This window comes from Triticum dicoccoides, chromosome 7B (assembly GCF_002162155.2).
Source record: "Triticum dicoccoides isolate Atlit2015 ecotype Zavitan chromosome 7B, WEW_v2.0, whole genome shotgun sequence".
NCBI classification, from domain to species: domain Eukaryota; kingdom Viridiplantae; phylum Streptophyta; class Magnoliopsida; order Poales; family Poaceae; genus Triticum; species Triticum dicoccoides.
In genome coordinates, this window is record NC_041393.1 from 22,327,195 (window position 1) to 22,346,526 (window position 19,332).

Here is a 19,332-nt window from a genome sequence, read left to right on the forward strand (position 1 = left end):
GGAATCCGGATACTTACGATCTCACCGGAGGCTTGGCCCTTGAAGGCCATTCTTCCTCGCCAACGTTGATGTTGGCGGAGCTGTCTGGGGGAATAGTCCTTCCCCTTTTGGACCCTTCGGCCTCCCCTGTTGGGGAAGCCTTCCTTTTCCTCTCTCCCTCCTCTGGGAGAGAGTCCTCTTTCTCCTCCTCGTTTTTGGGGGAGGAGTCCGCCTCGGTGTCGTCGGACACCTGAAAACGGGAACTCTTTCGAGTACCCGTGGCCTCCTTCTTGGCCTTCTTCTCCGGCACCACGTGCGGTGCCGGAACCAGCAGCCTCGCTAGACGGGCGTCTACTGGGTTTTCTGGCATGGGAGTCGGGCAGTCGATCTGCCCCGCCTTCTTCATCCAGTCCTGTCAAAGGAAAATGGGAAATCAAAACCCGCATAGAGTCAAACTATGAAAAGCAAGTGTCCCGTAAAGGGGTAGAATCACTTACCTCGTCAGCTTGGTGCTGCGAGCGAAATCCGCGATCTTCAGTCGCGGATCCGGGGGCTTCGGCGCCCTTAAACAGCACCCTCTAGGCGCCTTCGTACGTCGTGTCGAAGAGCCCGCTCAACGTTTGGTGCTGTTCCGGATCAAACTCCCACAGATTGAATGGCCTCTCTTGGCATGGGAGAATCCGGCGGACGAGCATGACTTAGACTACGTTAACCAGCCTGAGTTTCTTCACCAGCTTCTGGATACAGGCTTGGAGTCCCGTCACCTCCTCCGAACTACCCCACTGCAAGCCCTTCTTTTTCCAGGAGGTGAGCTGCGTAGGGATACCAGATCTAAACTCGGGGGCCGCCGCCCACGTAGGGTCGCGCGGCTCGGTGATATAGAACCACCCCGATTATCACCCCTTGACGGATTCGACGAAGGCCCCTTCGGACCAGAGGATGTTGGGCATCTTGCCCAACATGGCGCCTCCGCACTCCGCTTGAGTGCCCTTCACTACCTTCGGCTTGACATAGAAGGTCTTGAGCCACAAGCCGAAGTGGGGCTGGATGCAGAGGAAGGCCTCGCACACGACGATAAACGCCGAGATGTTGAGGATGAAGTTCGGCGCCAGATCATGGAAATCCAGGCCGTAGTAGAACATGAGCCCCCGGACAAAGGGGTGAAGTGGAAAGCCCAGTCCGCGGAGGAAATGGGGAAGAAAAACGACCCTCTCATGGGGCCTGGGGGTGGGGATGAGCTGCCCCTAGTCGGGCAGCCGGTGCGCGATGTCGCCGGACAGATAGCCGGCGCCGCGCAGTCTTTCGATGTGCTCCTCCGTAACGGAGGAGGTCATCCACTTGCCTCCCGCTCCAGACATGGCTGGGGAAGGTTGAGACGAGATGTGCGGACTTGGGCGCTGGAGCTCAAGTGCGCGGAGATGGATAAGCAAAGGAGGAAGAAGGCGTAGGTGAAAAGGTGAATCCTTATCTCTTATACATAGGCGCACGAAGACTATGCGTCCCTGCCAGCCTGGTAAAACTCGCTTATCTCCCAAGCGCCACCATCAATGGCGCGGTTGGGTTACCCACGTCCGTATTGATGAGAATCCCGGATTAAGGGGAAACACGATCTCTGCTTCGACAAGATGTGCCAAGGAAACTGCCTCACTAAATGCGCTGAGGTGGTAAAGTAAAAAACGATTCAAGTAATGGCTTGGTAGTGGTGTGACGTCATGCCGCAGAAAACGTCAGTAGATTGAACTTGTGTATATATTATTCTCTCTACGGTGGAATGTGGAATTTATTTTGCAGAGCCGGACACTATCCTGGTGTTCACAATCTTCTATGAATTATTCGGAGGAGGAACCCGCCTTGCAATGCCGAACAATATGCGCGCCGGACTCATCGTCATTGAAGCCTGGTTCAGGGGCTACTGAGGGAGTCCTGGATTAGGGGGTGTCCGGATAGCTGGACTACCACCATCGGCCGAACTATCATCGGCCGGACTATCATCGTCGACCGGACTCCAAGACTATGAAGATACAAGATTGAAGACTTCGTACCGTGTCCGGATGGGACTTTCCTTGGCGTGGAAGGCAAGCTTGGCGATACGGATATGTAGATCTCCTACCATTGTAACCGAATCCATGTAACCCTAGCCCTCTCCGGTGTCTATATAAACCGGATGGCTCTAGTCCGTAGGACAATATACATCAACCCTTACAATCATACCATAGGCTAGCTTCTAGGGTTTAGCCTCCTTGATCTCGTGGTAGATCCACTCTTGTAAACATCCACAATATCAATATCAATCAAGCAGGACATAGGGTTTTACCTCCATCAAGAGGGCCCGAACTTGGGTAAAACATCATGTCCCTTGTCTCCTGTTACCATTGATCCTAAGACGCACTCATTGGGACCCCCTACCCGAGATCCGCCGGTTTTGACACCGACACTCATCATTCGTGCATGCCTCTTGACCCGTCTCTCACACGCACGTGCACAGATAAGCAGCCATCCCCTCTCTTATTGATATTGCAGGCGCACCTTCCGTTTGTCTAGCAAGCCTATCCCACCATTTGTTAGAAGCAACTCCACTACCACCCCCTCCAACACTCTAGCTCTGTCTCTCTCCCAACCTTATTCCTCTCCTACACATATGCATGGATGCCAATCGATCTACCTTAATACATGAGGTAGATCGATCTCCCTTAATACATGAGGTAGGCCTCTCTCCTCCTCCACACATATACCAGCCATTGTACCTCTATAGTTAATTAGGCCTCCCTTCCCCCCACCACACACCGATAGTCGAGCACTGCAGGTAGGTATCCATGCCACAGAGACAAACTGCACCTGTCCCCTCTCACGTTCCAGTAGGCCAGCCACTCTATATCTTTGACGTGGGCACACACAAATTTGATGGCACTCTTTATCGATCGTGCGCGCACACACACACACATCATCCCTCTCTTAGATTCTATGGACACCTCAAGCCGATGATACCTCCACTCTCTTCTCGTGAATCGCCCCCTCTATATATATGATATATCCAGGACTCTATTTCACATGCATTGCATATGTTACATTTTTTGATTGACCAACCCCCCCAAAAAAACTCTCACGAACCCACACACTATATCTCTCTAAATTTGTATTTATCTCACACAACCCCTTGTAGGTGTGTACGTATACAAGAAGAGAATAGCTGCACCGTGCATGTACTCACGCTTCGTGCCCAGCCACATCCGCAAGGGTACATGGTGGAGCTCATTACTGTACGAAATGACAGCCCATGTGCTAATTTGAAGGTGTGTAGCGGTTGTTTACCTACGGAGGTCGTGTACCACACGTGCACGAAACAAAGTTCGACTTGATGCGTTGGCGCGTTATTTTTAAATAAAGTTATATCGCTCAATGGCACGCACACATAATATAAAACGATTTTTATGGACAAAAAGGTAGTCCGCTCCACTATGTACAATGGAGCCTGCCTGCCTGGTTTGTCTATCTTCAGAGTATCTCACACAAGGCTGCGGTGGCCTCTCTCTCTCTCTCTCTCTCTCTCTCTCTCTCTCTCTCACCGTTGGTCGCTGAGCCGGCTGCATCCCGTCCGCCGGCGGAAAGGGAGGATGTGCATTGTTTCTCCGTTCGATGGTGCCGAGGCAGTACGCCCCGATCTGCGGTACACGCTGTTCTTTCTGACCAAGCTCCGGCGCGGTAGGGCCTACGACACCTGCTCGCTGCCGCAGTATGGGAAGATTCCGCCCGCCGCCGCTCACCTAGTCACATCCCGACGACCTCCAAGTATCCCCTCCGGCCTTTCTCCACTGCCCATCTTCCCACGTTGCTGCATGTGTATCTTTCATAGTTCTTTGCCCAAAACGTAGCTCGTCCGGCGTACTTTCCATATTGCAATCTCGTCCTCACACTGTTTTAGACAAACACGACCGTGTTGTTATCTTCTCTTAGGACAAGGAATATGCATCTTTTTTGTTGTCACATGTGTCATCAACTGTTATTGGCCAGTAATTGTTTCCTTTCTACCTCTTCTTTTGCAAACAGGGCTATCCATTTCACCTTGTTGCTATTGTGACCTTTTGGTGAACTGCACAAATCAGTTTTTTCTTAAGAGTGTTTTGTGCAGTTGTACTAAAATGTCACACGGGCGACGTCTCAACATTCAGTGCGACTTCACAAAGGGAGATTGGTTTTGCTCTATCCTCCTCATCCAACTCCGAGCCTAATCTTCTCCAACTAGTTAGTCTTAAGAGAGACTGCAAAGTGAAGGAAATATGCCCTAGAGGCAATAATAAAGTTATTATTTATTTCCTTATTTCATGATAAATGTTTATTATTCATGCTAGAATTGTACTAACCGGAAACACAATACATGTGTGAATATATAGACAAACACAGTTTCACTAGTATGCCTCTACTTGACTAGCTCGTTAATCAAAGATGGTTGAGTTTCCTAGCCATAGACATGAGTTGTCATTTGATTAACGGGATCACATTATTAGGAGAATGATGTGATTGACTTGACCCATTTCGTTAGCTTAGCACTTGATCGTTTAGTATGTTGCTATTGCTTTCTTCATGACTTATACATGTTCCTATGACTATGAGATTATGCAACTCCCATTTACCGGAGGAACACTTTGTGTGCTACCAAACATCACGACGTAACTGGGTGATAATAAAGGTGCTCTACAGGTGTCTCCGAAGGTACATGTTGGGTTGGCGTATTTCGAGATTAGGATTTGTCACTCCGATTGTCGGAGAGGTATCTCTAGGCCCTCTCTGTAGTGCACATCACTATAAGCCTTGCAAGCAATGTAGCTAATGAGTTAGTTAAGGGATGATGCATTACGTAACGAGTAAAGAGACTTGCCGGTAACGAGATTGAACTAGGTATTGAGATACCGACGATCGAATCTCGGGCAAGTAACATACCGATGACAAAGCGAACAATGTATGTTGTTAAGCGGTTTGACCGATAAAGATCTTCGTAGAATATGTAGGAGACAATTTGAGCATCCAGGTTACGCTATTGGTTATTGACCGGAGACGTGTCTCGGTCATGTCTACATAGTTCTCGAACCCGTAGGGTCCGCATGCTTAAAGTTCGATGACAGTTATATTATGAGTTTATGTATTTTGATGTACCGAAGGTAGTTCGGAGTCCCGGATAAGATTGGGGACATGACGAGGAGTCTCGAAATGGTCGAGACGTAAAAATCGATATATTGGATGACTATATTCAGACTTCGGAAAGGTTCCGAGTGATTCGGGTATTTTTCGGAGTATCGGAGAGTTACGGGAATTCACCGGGGAGTATATGGGCCTTATTGGGCCTTACGGGAATAGAGGAGAGAGGCCAAAAGAAAGGAGGCGCGCAGCCCCCCTCTGGTCCGAATTGGACAAGGGGTGCATCCCCCTTTTCCTTCTTCCTCTCCTCCTCTTTCCTTTGTTCCTACTCCAACAAGGGAAGGAGGAGTCCTACTCCCGGTGGGAGTAGGACTCCCCCCTTGGCACGCCCTCCTCCTAGGCCGGCCGCCTCCCCCCTTGCTCCTTTATATACGGGGGCAGGGGGGCACTCCATAGACACAACAATTGATCCTTGAGATTTATTAGCCGTGTGCGGTGCCCCCTCCACCATATTCCACCTCGATAATATCGTAGCGGTGCTTAGGCGAAGCCCTGCGTCGGTAGAACATCATCATCGTCACCACGCCGTCGTGTTGACGGAAATCTCCCTCGACACTCGGCTGGATTGGAGTTCGAGGGACGTCATCGAGCTGAATGTGTGCAAGAACTCGGAGGTGCCGTGCTTTCGGTGCTTGATCGGTCGGGCCGTGAAGACGTACGACTACATCAACCGCGTTGTGCTAACGCTTCCTCTTTCGGTCTACGAGGGTACATGGGGAACACTCTCCCCTCTTGTTGATGTGAATCACCATGATCTTGCATGTGCGTAGGAATGTTTTTGAAATTACTACGTTTCCCAACACAAAGGTGACCGGCTTCTATTTGTGTGTTTATTGTTTCATCAGCAGTCCTCTATTATCATGATCACACTTAATATCTTTGGAACAGGGATGCTCAACTCTATTTTAGTGGAACTGCACAAAATGATCGGAATGTTGCATGCTCCAGACATCTACTTTTTCCCAACATGCCTTGTTGATTTAGACAGAGCTGGGGGGACGTTGCTGCCAATGAAAGCATGGATCAATTTTAATTTAACACCTTCTCACAACTTTGTCTTCAGTTGTGATGTAAATATTTGCTCTGATCTGCTAATAATTGAGATGCATTAGCAAGGAAGTTAGTTTTTTTTATTGTTTTCAAAAGAGCATCGATGGCAAGACCCACGAAACAAAAGCTGAAAGCTCACACCATTGTACAATTTCATGTCGCTAGAAAATTATTTGTATAGTACGTCAATTATGTAAACAAATGCTGGAAGCTTGATAGCATTGCCAGAAGCCTCTTCAGCATCCGTGTCCATGTGCCATGCACAAAATTATACTCCTTCGTTCCTAAATATTTGTCTTTTTACAAATTTCAAATGGGCATATTTTAGAGTGTAGATTCACTCATTTTACTTCGTATGTGTACTCCCTCCGTTCCTAAATATTTGTCTTTCTAGAGATTTCAACAAGTGACTACATACAGAGCAAAATGAGTGAATCTACACTCTAAAATATGTCTATATACATCCGTATGTAGTAGTCCATTTGAATCTCTAAAAAGACAAATATTTGAGTAGTCACTCGTTGAAATCTCTAGAAAGACAAATACTGCGGGGTATATTTAAGAACCGAGGAAGTAGTGCACAACCGCCACTACAAGAAATTTGTCAACTAGTGACCTTTTGTGAGTGACCCTGGAAGAATTGGTCATAGATCTATGACCATTTCAGACCAATTGGTCAAAAGCTGTTCGGTGGGCTCCAAACCCTAAACCATTGCGACCATTTTTGTCAGAAAGGTCGTAATTTCCTTACATGAAATGGTCAGAAAGCAAACAGTGCTAGTCCACTGCCTTATTTCTAGTTGTTAATGACCAATATAGATGGTCATAGCCTTGTAGATTGTGGTGGGTTGTGATGACTAGGCGCCATCTCATCAGTTTTGCCTATGTGTCATGTCCATGTGGCAGTTTTTGCCCTAGGTTGTGAAGCAACCTATATTTCTGTTATTCCAAAAATTCCCAAAAAATTCTCATAAATGTTTTGGATCATATATTCATCAAATATGTCAAAAACATTCCTTGCCTAGTTCAAAAATAATTCGAAAATATTCATCTTCCTATTCTGTTCAGAGCAGCACTTTGTGAAGGAAGTACCACTTTGGCATGTCCAAATGGTACCCATTTTCTACAGTGCCTTCCTATGCCCAAATAACCATCCTCCACCAAATGCCAGCTCAATCTATTCATTATTTTGAGCCCAGCTTCAACATTCGTATTTATGTCCAGTTTGGTACTTTGTAAAGCAAGTACCACCTAGGCTCCTCCTTTTGAGGTGAAAATTTGTGAAGACGGTCTTCTTAGTAACTGATCATCCTCAGCCAAAACTCACGCCCATTAGCCATGCGCATTTCCCGTACCACAAATCAAACACTTGGCTGCTTATTCATGTTTGAGCATCGATCGGTCTCCTCGTGAGAAACTTATGTTGTGATTTTCTTCCTAGCACCTACCTAGGGAGTGCCCAACCCACTAGACATGCCTAGGCCGCCCAGAACACATGGCAATGCCACGGTCACGCGGTGACCACGCGGCGGGCATGCGAGCTTACGCGCTCTAGAGTTGGGGCCCTCGGCCACCGTCCAAACCTCGATGTCTTGCCATCAAACCATGTATTTATGATTAAATAGATACTTATTTACCTCGAAATGATTTTTGGAAAAAATAAAGAGCAAACTATGAGGCAACTGCAGTTCAAATTTGACCCGTTTCCAACTGAATCGACGACAATTTGTCTTTTTCACCAAAGGTGGATAAAAACTTTTTTCACCCAACCATTTTGTCAATTGTGCATTATATATGGCCTAGTATTTTATAAAATTGATTTGGTCCATTTTTGCAACAATTATTTGGTAGTTCCTTCACAAAAAAACCTCCTTTTGGGCACTCGAAAAATGAAAAATGAATTTTCCGTGCAAAGAAAATGAAAACTTCCTTAGGCAACATTGTTTGGAATTCCAAGATGTACCCTTGTGCACAATATGAGATCATTTGAACAAACTATGCCATGAATGTGGCCATAAGATTGATCATTTGGCATGAAAGCCATGAATCTTTACGCATCATAGCTCATTTATGAGAACACTTTTTTAAAATAATTACCGTATTACAAGTTTATTATTTTTCCTGGAAACTTGGTCACATATAATGATACAATGCGAAGGTTTTCCATTTTTTGATTTTTTTGATTTTTTTATGCCCATTTCAAAATGCGGTCAAAACGGCGAGCTTGACCGTTCCTAGCTAGTGGTTGAATCTTGGATTTTTTTGGTGTTTCTATGATTAAATAGATACTTATTTACCTAGAAATGATTTTTGGAAAAAATAAAGAGCAAACTACAAGGCAGCTACAGTTCAAATTTGACCCGCTTCCAGCTGAATCGGTGGATATTTGTCTTTTTTCACGAGAGGTGGATAAAAGCTTTGGACACTCAACTATTTGGTCAGTTGTGCATTATATATGGCCTATTATTTTAGAAAATTGATTTGGTAAAATTTTACAACAAATATATAGTATGTCCTTCACAAAAAAACTCATTTTGGACACTTTAAAAATGGAAAATGATTTTAAAAAACTAATTTCTCCTAACTCTTTTAAAATATATTTGTATTTTTTCGATTTGTCATTATTCCTGAAAACTAAGGTCAAATTTGTTGAAACATGAGAAGGTATTTTATTTTTATTTTTATTTTTCAGATCATAAAATAGCCAATATGATTTAGCACCTTACTTTTAGTCGATTACGACCAATTTAGATGGTCAAAAAATGTAGTACTGGTATACTGCATTCTGATTGGTCCAGGAGCATCTCACGCGGATCGTGCCTAATCACCGTCGGATGCTCCTGATCCAACGGCCTGCCTGTCTCACCCACGTCGCCCAACCCACAACCCGCACTACCTCCCATGCACCCAACGGCACCCAACCCCTCGTGCCCTCCTCTCTCTCTCGAACCCTAGCGCTCCACTCCTCCCTGGCCGCCGCCACCTCCGGCGCCCTCTGTCCGCCACCACCTACGGCGCCCTCTGTCCGGCGAGATCCATATGGATCGATCCCCTCCAATCCACCAACGCCTCCGGCGCCCTCTGTCCGACGAGATCCATATGGATTGATCCCCTCCAACCCTCCAACCCACGACTCCTCCTCCTCTCCTCCTCTCTGGATCAACCCAACTGCTTCTCCCCCAATCCCGGCCTCCTCCACGCCGAGCCGAGGACACTCCCCACTTCCAGCCGAAACCCTAGCCTAACACCCCTTCCTCCTCAATGGCCAACCCCTCCATGGCGGCCGGCGGTAGGGTACCCTTGGCGGAGGGGGTTCGCGCCGTCGGGGCCTAGATCCGCAACTGCATCCGCGTGGCACCCGTCGACCGTGTGGTTGCGGCCCTGGTGACGCGATGGTAGCGTCGGCCCTGGCGGCGTTGGAGGAGGTGAGCCAGTGCCTGAGAAACCGCGAGATCCTCGGCACCATGGGCACCACCGCGGCGGCGCTAAGCACAACCGATGCCGATGGGGTCCAACGAGGCGGACAAGCCGCTGCGGTGGATCGGTGCATCGTTCGAGCAGCTCGCGGCCGTCGCCAAGCCGTAGCAGCAGCCTGTGATGGCGGCGGGGGACTTCTCACGTGCCTGCTCCAACGTCTCTGTCCTCTTTGGCTGCCTCGGCATCGCCTTCAAATTTTCCTTGATGTACTACGTCGCCAAGGTAAGCGGCCGCTCCTCAGCCCCCCTCTCCTCCCCCGCTACCTGCTCTGCTGTTCGGTATGCTACTTCATTGTGCTTGTACTGTATGTGGTAAAATTTGTGGTGATTCCTTCCCGGGACATTGATTTAGTTGTGTGAAGCTGAGAGGTTTGGGATGAAATGACCATTGCTTGTTCAATCATTCTTTGTGATTACAGTTTTGACTGTATCTCCAGCATTGACAAATACCATTGCTTGTTCAACACTGATAAAATATCATTGCTTGTTTAAGGACTCCGCTATACTGAACAAATGTATTAATCCAGTATTATGTGCAAGCAATTTCTAGGATCAGTATTCAGTTTAGATGCAGATTCAGTCAACACTAGGGATCAATATTCAGTTAACACTAGGATCAATACTCAGTGTAGCAATATTCAGTTAACAGTATTTTTCTTCTAGGCCATCGGGGGAGCTCTGGCGGTAGCACAAGGAGCAGAGCAGCGGAGCAGCAACACTGGCACAGGCTTATATATTGTTGGCTTGTAGCATAAATTGTTGGAACGACAACATAAATTGTTCAGCATCTTGACGCACTAATGCAATTGTACTGACAATTGGTAGTAACCAAAATCATATAAAGGTAGTCTGCTCTCCTTTAAATTATATTTCATAAACTATATTGAACCACTGCAGCTGCTATAGATTTGAGATTCACATCTTTTTACATTGCCTGCTCTAGGAAGTTACTGTCGTGTAGTTAGTCTTCTTGCACTGCATTTGTACAATTGTATATTCTTGCCACTACTAGGTGATTCCTTGAATTATTCAGTCTGTTGTAACATACCTGTTTGATGGAATGCCTAAGGTCTAAGGAGAAAAACATTAGTATCCAGAATAGATCTACCTAAACCAACAGGCACAAAACATGCATATCCCTTTAATCTGCATTAGTGCGTCTAAGTGGTTAGTGTATTGTAAGCTCCATCCATGGAGCAGTGAAATAAGCTAACGCTGTATAATGTGCAGCTAGCTTGCTGTTTAGACATTTTCTCGTTTTTAAATATTACTTTTCTCTATATCTGTGAATTGGATCGTCGATCTTTCCTGGAGTCGATTTTGCGCCAGAGCTTCTAAAACTAACCAGTCCAGGGAAGAACTTCTTTCTTATCTTCATACATTCTGGACCTTTTCACTACCCTCAATTCAGTTTCTACAAAACGACAATTTTAAAAATGCTAGTCGAGCAATCTTTTAGAAAGCATAATGCTAGTGGGATCTACTCGGTTCATGCTTACTTTGGTCTGCACGACAGTCCTATATGAAGTGCAATTTTGTACTGCTTTCTTCAAGGTTCAGGGGTCCAGGCATATGGCTCACTGTTCGTACTGTCCCAATGCAGCAGCTTCAGCTTTGCCTGCTAATCCGCTGGTGGCCTCGAGGATGATGTCCAGGCTCAAGGCATACGAGGGCGCACTGCCATCGTACGACATGACCAAGCGCATGGTCATGCCCGACACGCTCAAGTACGTCGGCGTTGGACTGCCTTCTAGATCTCGGCGTGTGTCTTGTATGTGTGTTTGATGTTGATGTTGCTTGTGGTTTTGCAGGGTTCTAAGGCTGGGTTCTGAGGCTGCAGCCTGGGCGCAGGTACTGCCTCCTCGGCCAGCTCTCCAAGGAGGTCAGATGGAACTACGCTGACACCATCAGTATAAGCTATTTCATTGTGTTGTTTCTTCAGTGCTCACTAGTTGCTAGTGTTCGACTGCTACCAGTGGGTTAAGATTAGTATTTTATAATTGTTTTCTTGAGGATGAGTTACTGGGGCTGTTCAGGCCATGACTCGAAATTATAATTGTTTTCTTGAGGATGGGCAATCATGTATATCTAAAAGTGATACATTCTTTGAAAACTCAGCTTCTACTATTCACCTTGTAGATTTTTTATTCTGCAACATATTTGGTTTTGTCATAAAATGATTGGATTATTCTGGAGAAGTACCCAGTGTAACCTTGCAGTGTGAGAAAATTATCTTGCGGTCTTAATTTAGTCTGATTAAAAAATTGGTCATGCTCACGAGCAGTATATATGCACCTGGTCGGTTCATTGTTAGCAGTTTAGCTACACAAACTGACTGACATTGCACAATAAAATGTAGCAGATTTGCTAGCAATCCTTCTTTCTCTCGTATAGAAGTACATGCTATCTAACGTGAGCAAAATCATTGCGTAACTACAGGTACATCATATGACTAATTTACACAGAATATTGATACTCGACCCCATGCATTCAGTTTCAGAACTTGAAACTAACCTGTTGAAACTAACCTGACTAGTAGCTTCTCTAGCTTCCAGTTTACAACTTCTAGGATATCAACCATTCATTCTCAAGTTGCTGCTAGCAGCTACAAGTCACCTTTTTCTGGAATTTTCATGTTCTTTTTTTGTGTGTATATGCCTTCCTCTTCGATTTCAAGCTTGTGATTGAGGTTAATTGATGGTGGTGGTTGTGCGATGCAGATGTTCGGGATGGCGGAGAAGGAGATGGAGTACCAGGTCGAGCTTTTCAACCGGTGAGTGATGTGCCTTCTAGCTGTTGTACTACCACCAGTCCACCACCTGGGTGGGGCTTGTGAGATCAGATCGCTGGTTGATGCAATGAACCAACTCCGTAGTTTTTGTTAATTATGTAGTTATATACATTGAGGGATGCCATTGTCCGCGAAAAAGAAATTGCTTGCACTTTTCAGACGGATGAGGAGCCTAAAGTAGCTTGACAATTATAAGCCTAGTGTTTAGTGTTTTTACTGCTTCAGTGATTTCCTTGCGAACTGCTATTCCTTCAGCTATGACAAGTGATTGCCATGATCTGCACCCACTCGGACGCACCCCTGGAAGTGTCTTTCCGGGGAGATAGGTTACCTTGACCTAAGAATTTACCCTGACCGGAATTGTGGTTATTTCAGGCAAATTTGGGGCTGACGATAGAAGACGAGGAGCAACTTCTCTCTGGTCTGGTGGTTGGAACTTCAGGACAAGATACGTAGCATCCCCATCTCCCTCCCCCTCTTTCTCTGCTTACTAATGCTGCTAAATTAAGGAATATTTGATGCAAATCCTGGTTGTGTAAGGAATTCAAGAGGGATTTGTATGAACAAGTCCAATTTTATTAGTTAGTACCAAACAGAGAAGAAGCGGTCCAGATTGGCCAATTTTGCTGCTACCACATGGATTTGTATCTATGCAACCATCTTCATACTGTTTGTGTTGTTTGGATTGCAAGAAATTCAGTTTTGGGTGACCTGCACTTAGTTTAATTTCTCTGAATAATCAACTGTATTGTTTCTGTATTGTTTTGCTGTTGTATTGTTTCTCACTCATGATTGATCTACTGCCAGGTGAAGGTTTTCAAATGTTGAAGGAGGAGGACAATAGGAACTTCTGTGATGTCTTGTCATCTATTTTCTTTTCTTTGTTGTAGAATAGTTTTGTTTGGCACTTGCTGGTTAGATGTAAAGATATGTACTGCTAGAATGAATACATGTAAAGATATTTTGGGTTCCTATAATGTTTCATCTTGCTTTGAAAATGTATCGGAAATGGGCTAGGCCCAAGATAACTTGTAGTGTGATGTGTTGTAATGTTAATGGCATAATAAAAGAAGTTGGATTGGATCAATTATTTCGGCCCAGCCCAAGATATATTGAACAAATATTTCTGAGGGGAAAACTTGAGAGGCCCAGCAAAGAAATGGCCCAAAAAAACAAGACCAAAAAAATCTGTCAAACGGGATAGGCAAAGAAATTTAAAAGGCCGAATTACTGGGCCAGGCCCATGTAGCTAGCAAAATTAACAGAAAAATATATTTAAAAGGCTGAATTAATGGGCTCGGCCCATCTAAAGCACCAAAATGGACTGGGCTGATTCTAAGTAACGACCTTTTGAATTGGTCGCAATTTTACCACGTCAGATTGCCACGTCGGATCCGACATGGCCTGGGCAGACAACCAGTGACCAAAACAAAAGGTCATGGGTTCAATGACCTTCTGTTTTGGTCGTAAATGTCTATGACCTTCTCACAGATAAGGTCGCTATACTCAGTTTACGACCGCCAGCTTTTGACCTTCTATTTTTGGTCACAAAAAGGTCGCAAATGAAAAACCATGACCTTTCAGTGACCAATAGTGGTGGTCACAAGTTGACATATTTCTTGTAGTGCGCATGGGAGACTCAACCCGGTCGTTGCGCCTCATTAATAGTGAGTAATGAGAGTCAAATCATAAGCCCCACCTTTCCCACTGTAAGTTACTCGGAAGAAGCAACCATCAATACGCTCTTCTTTGAATCCGCTCATACTACTCCATCTGTCACTGTTTATAGAGCGCACTTCAGAAAAAGAAAAAATCTCTAGGACCAAGGCGACTAGCGGTTGATGACCCGCAAGTATACGGGATAGTTGTAGCCTCTTTCGATAAGTAAGAGTGTCGAACCCAACAAGGAGCTAAAGGTAGAAAAAATACTCTCTGAAGTCTTATCGGCCACTAATACGACTCTACGCACGCTTGACGTTCGCTTTACCTAGAACAAGTATGAAACTAGAAGTACTTTGTAGGTGTGATAGGATAGGTTTGCAAGATAATAAAGAACACGTAAATAAAAAGTAGGGGCTGTTTAGATAAAGATGCAATAAAGTAAATATAGCGAGTGTGGAGAAGTGGTGGTAGGAGTTGTGAAATTGCCCCTAAGCAATTGACTATGTTACTAGACCGGTAATCACTATAGCAATTCTATTTGAGGGAGAGGAATAAGCTAACATACTTTCTCTACTTGGATCATATGCACTTATGATTGGAACTCTAGCAAGCATCTGCAACTACTGAAGATTCATTAAGGTAAAACCCAACCATAGCATTAAAGTATCAAGTCCCCTTTTATCCCATACGCAAACAACCTACTTACTCGGGTTTGTGCTTCTGTCACTCACGCCACCCACCATAAGCAAATCATAAACTTATTGCAAACCCTACAGCAGGAATCCCTCACGCTTGCGCGACACAGAGGGCACAATAGGATATCACCAATAATAAAACATGCAACTCAAACCAATCATAGCAATCCATCAATCACCGATAGGACAACGAAAATCTACTCAGACATCATAGGATGGCAACACATCATTGGAAAATAATATGAAGCATAAAGCACCATGTTCAGGTAGAGGGTACAGCGGGTTGCGGGAGAGTGGACCGCTGGATATAGATGGGGGAAGGTGATGGAGATGTTGGTGAAGATGACGGTGGTGTTGGTGAAGATCGCGGTGATGATGATGGCCCCCGGTGGCGTTCCGGTGCCACCGGAAGAAAGGGGGAGAGAGCCCCCCTTCTTCTTCTTCTTCCTTGACCTTCTCCCTAGATGGGAGAAGGGTTTCCCCTCTAGTCCTTGGCTCCCATGGCGTGGGAGGGGCGAGAGCCGCTCCGAGATTGGATCTATCTCTCTGTTTCTGCGTTCTCCGATTCTACCCCTTCACGTTTCCTTTATACCTGGAGATCCGTAACTCCGATTGGGGTGAATCTTTCGCCAAGATCTTTCTCATAAAATTAGCTTTCTTGCGCCAAAAGAAGAGCGTCAACCGCCTTATTGGTGGCCCACGAGAGCCCAGGCCACGCCCAGGGGGGAAGGCGCGCCCCCCTGTCTCGTGGCCACCCTAGACATCGTTTCGCGTTGATTTTACTTCCCAAAAACATAAATATTCCAAAAAAATCTCCGTCCGTTTTTATCCCGTTTGGACTCCGTTTGATATTGGGTTTCTGCGAAACAAAAAACATGCAACAGACAGGAAATGGCACTGGGCACTGGATCAATATGTTAGTCCCAAAAATAGTATAAAAAGTTGCCAAAAGTATATAAAAGTTGAATAATATTGGCATGGAACAATCAAAAATTATAGATACGACGAAGACGTATCAGCATCCCCAAGCTTAATTCCTGCTCGTCCTCGAGTAGGTAAAAGATAAAAAAGATAATTTTTGATGTGGAATGCTACCTAGCATAATCTTGATCATATGTCTAATCATGGCATGAATATTAAGACATGGGTGATTCAAAGCAATAGTCTATCATTTGGCATAAAAGCAATAATACTTAGGGCATCCCAAGAAACAATCATGTCTTTCAAAACATCAATGCTTCAGAAAGTTATCCCTACAAAATCATATAGTCTTGTATGCTCCCTTTTCTTAACACAAGGTACCCCTCATGCCTATCCCGGTGTCAGCCAAGCAATTGTTTCATACTTTAGTATTCTCAAACTTTTTCAACCTTCACGCAATACATGAGTGTGACCCATGGATATAACACTATGGGTGGAATAGAATATGATGATGGAGGTTATGTGGAGAAGACAAAAAGGGAGAAAGTCTCACATCAACGCGGCTAATCAATGGGCTATGGAGATGCCCATCAATTGATGTCAATGTGAGGAGTAGGGATTGCCATGGAACGGATGCACTAAGAGATATAAGTGTATGAAAGCTCAAACTGAAAACTAAGTGGGTGTGCGTCCAACTTGCTTGCTCATGAAGACCTAGGGCATTTGAGGAAGCCCATCGTTGGAATATACAAGCCAAGTTCTATAATGAAAATTCCCACTAGTATATGAAAGTGACAACATAGGAGACAATCTATATGAAGAACATGGTGCTACTCTGAAGCACAAGTGTGGAAAAAGGATAATAACATTGCCCCTTTTTTTTTCTTTTTTTTCTTTTTTTTCTTTTTGGGTGGGCTTCTTTGGCCCCCTTTTTTATTTAGGCTTCTTTGGCCTTTCCTTTTTTTCTTTTTTTTCTGGGGCAATGTTCTATAATGATGATCATCACACTTTTATTTACTTACAACCCAATTTTACAACTCGATACTAGAACAAAGATATGACTCTATATGCATGCTTCCGGCGGTGTACCGGGATGTGCAATGATCTAGCGTAGCAATGACATCACATCATGCTAGCTATCTTACGATCATGCAAAGCAATATGAAAATGAATGCTCAAGTCATGTATATGATGATGATGGAAGTTGCATGGCAATATATCTCGGAATGGCTATGGAAATGCCATAATAGGTAGGTATGGTGGCTGTTTTGAGGAAGATATAATGAGGCTTATGTGTGATAGAGCATATCGTATCACGGGGTTTGGATGCACCGGCGAAGTTTGCACCAACTCTCGAGGTGAGAAAGAGCAATGCACGGTACCGAAGAGGCTAGCAATGATGGAAAGGTAAAAGTGCGTATAATCCATGGACTCAACATTAGTCATAAAGAACTCACATACTTATTGCAAAAATTTATTAGCCCTTGAAACAAAGTACTACGCGCATGCTCCTAGGGGGGGGGGTTGGTAGGAGTTAACCATTGCGCGCCCCCGACCTTCACGCAAAGATAAACAATCAAAATACAATGCGCGCCAATTTGGTTACATAGTTAGTAAACCATACGTGCATGCTTCGGGAATCACAAACCTTAACACCAACATCCTTACTGAACACAACCATCTACTAGTACTTCCCACATATTATCACCTCTATATCGCAAAACTATTGCAAGGAATGAAACATATCATATTCAGTGATCCACAAGTTTATGTAGGATTTTATGACTAACCATGTGAATGACCAATTCCTGTCATCTCTCTAAATTGATATAAGCGAAGCAAGAGAGTTTAATTCTTTCTACAAAAGATATGCCCACGCTCTAACAAATATAAGTGAAGCAAAAGAGCATTCTACAAATGGCGGTTTTCTATCCGAAGAGAAACAGGCAATCCAAACTTCAAATGATATAAGTGAAGCACATGAAGCATTCTATCAAGCCACACTCAAAAGATTTAAGTGAAGTGCAATGAGCATTTTATAAATCAACCAAGGACTATCTCATACCAGCATGGTGCATAAAAGAAAAATGAAAACTAAATGCAAAATACGCTCCAAGACTTGCACATAATGCATGAACGAAACGAATACGAAAACATACTGATACTTGTTGAAGAAAGAGGGGATGCCTTCCGGGGCATACCCAAGCTTAGACGCTTGAGTCTCCTTGGATATTTACTTGGGGTGCCTCGGGCATACCCAAGCTTGAGCTCTTGCCTCTCTTCCTTTTCCTCATATCGAGACCTGCTCGTTTAGACACTTCATCCACACAAAACTTCAACAGAAAAGTCGGTAAGATCCGTTAGTATAATAAAGCAAATCACCACTCTAAGTACTGTTGCAAACCAATTCATATTCTGTTTTTGCATTGTGTCTACTGTAATATAGCTTTTGCATGGCTTAATCCACTGATACAAATTGATAGATTCATCAAAACAAGCAAACTATGCATCAAAAACAGAATCTGTCAAAATCAGAACAGTCTGTAGCAATCTGAACATCCACCATACTTATGGTACCCCAAAAATTCTACCAAAATTAGGAAAAATAAACAAGTTGTATAGAAAGACAGTGCGAAAGGAATCATAACCAATTGACGTTCCATATAAAAATGTAAAATCGCACACTACAGCCAAAGTTTCTGTCCTGCACCGTACAAACCAACAAGCATTGTAAACATCCTAAAGGCAAACCTTGGCACATTATTTTTATAATACAATGGAATTATACAAGGGGATAATTATTTTTGATGAAAAGTTTCTGTAATCAAGATTCACAAAGTTTTCGTGAGCATGAACAAAGTTCAAGGCTAGCTCCCACTTCAACAATGCTTGTCTTTCTCACTTTCACTTTCGTTTTTGAAAAGTTTTTAGGTTCCCCTCTTTATTGTTTTGTTTTTAAACTATATAAAAGCACTCAACATAAATAAATGACTCTCTAAAACTTCCGGGTTGTCTCCCTGGCAGCACTTTCTTTAAAGCCATTAAGCTAGGCATATAGTGCTCAAGTAATGAATCCACCCGGATCCCAAGGTATATCAAACCCAATTTGAATTAACAATGATTTGTAATTTAGTAGTGAGCACAAAGTAACATATATCAAGCAACAATGGAGTCTAACTCTCTTCCTATGCATCGGCATGTCATAAAAGAACAATTCATGCACACATAGTAAAGGCCAATGCATAGTATAAGCAGTTTCTTGCAATTTCTTAGTATGGGAAACATAGAGAGGTGGAGAAATAGCTCCTCTCTCATAATAATTGCAAGTAGGAGCAGCAAGCACATGCATATTATACCTATCAAAATCATCATGTGCATTGGTAAAAGGCAACCCATCAATATAATCCTTAATAAGCACAAACTTCTCCGATAAAGTGTAGTAGGGAGAATTCAAAAAGATAATAGGACTATCATGCGTGGGTGCAATAGCAACAATTTCATGTTTAACATAAGGAACTATAACAAGTTCATCTCCATAAGCATAATTCATATTGGCATCTTGGCCACA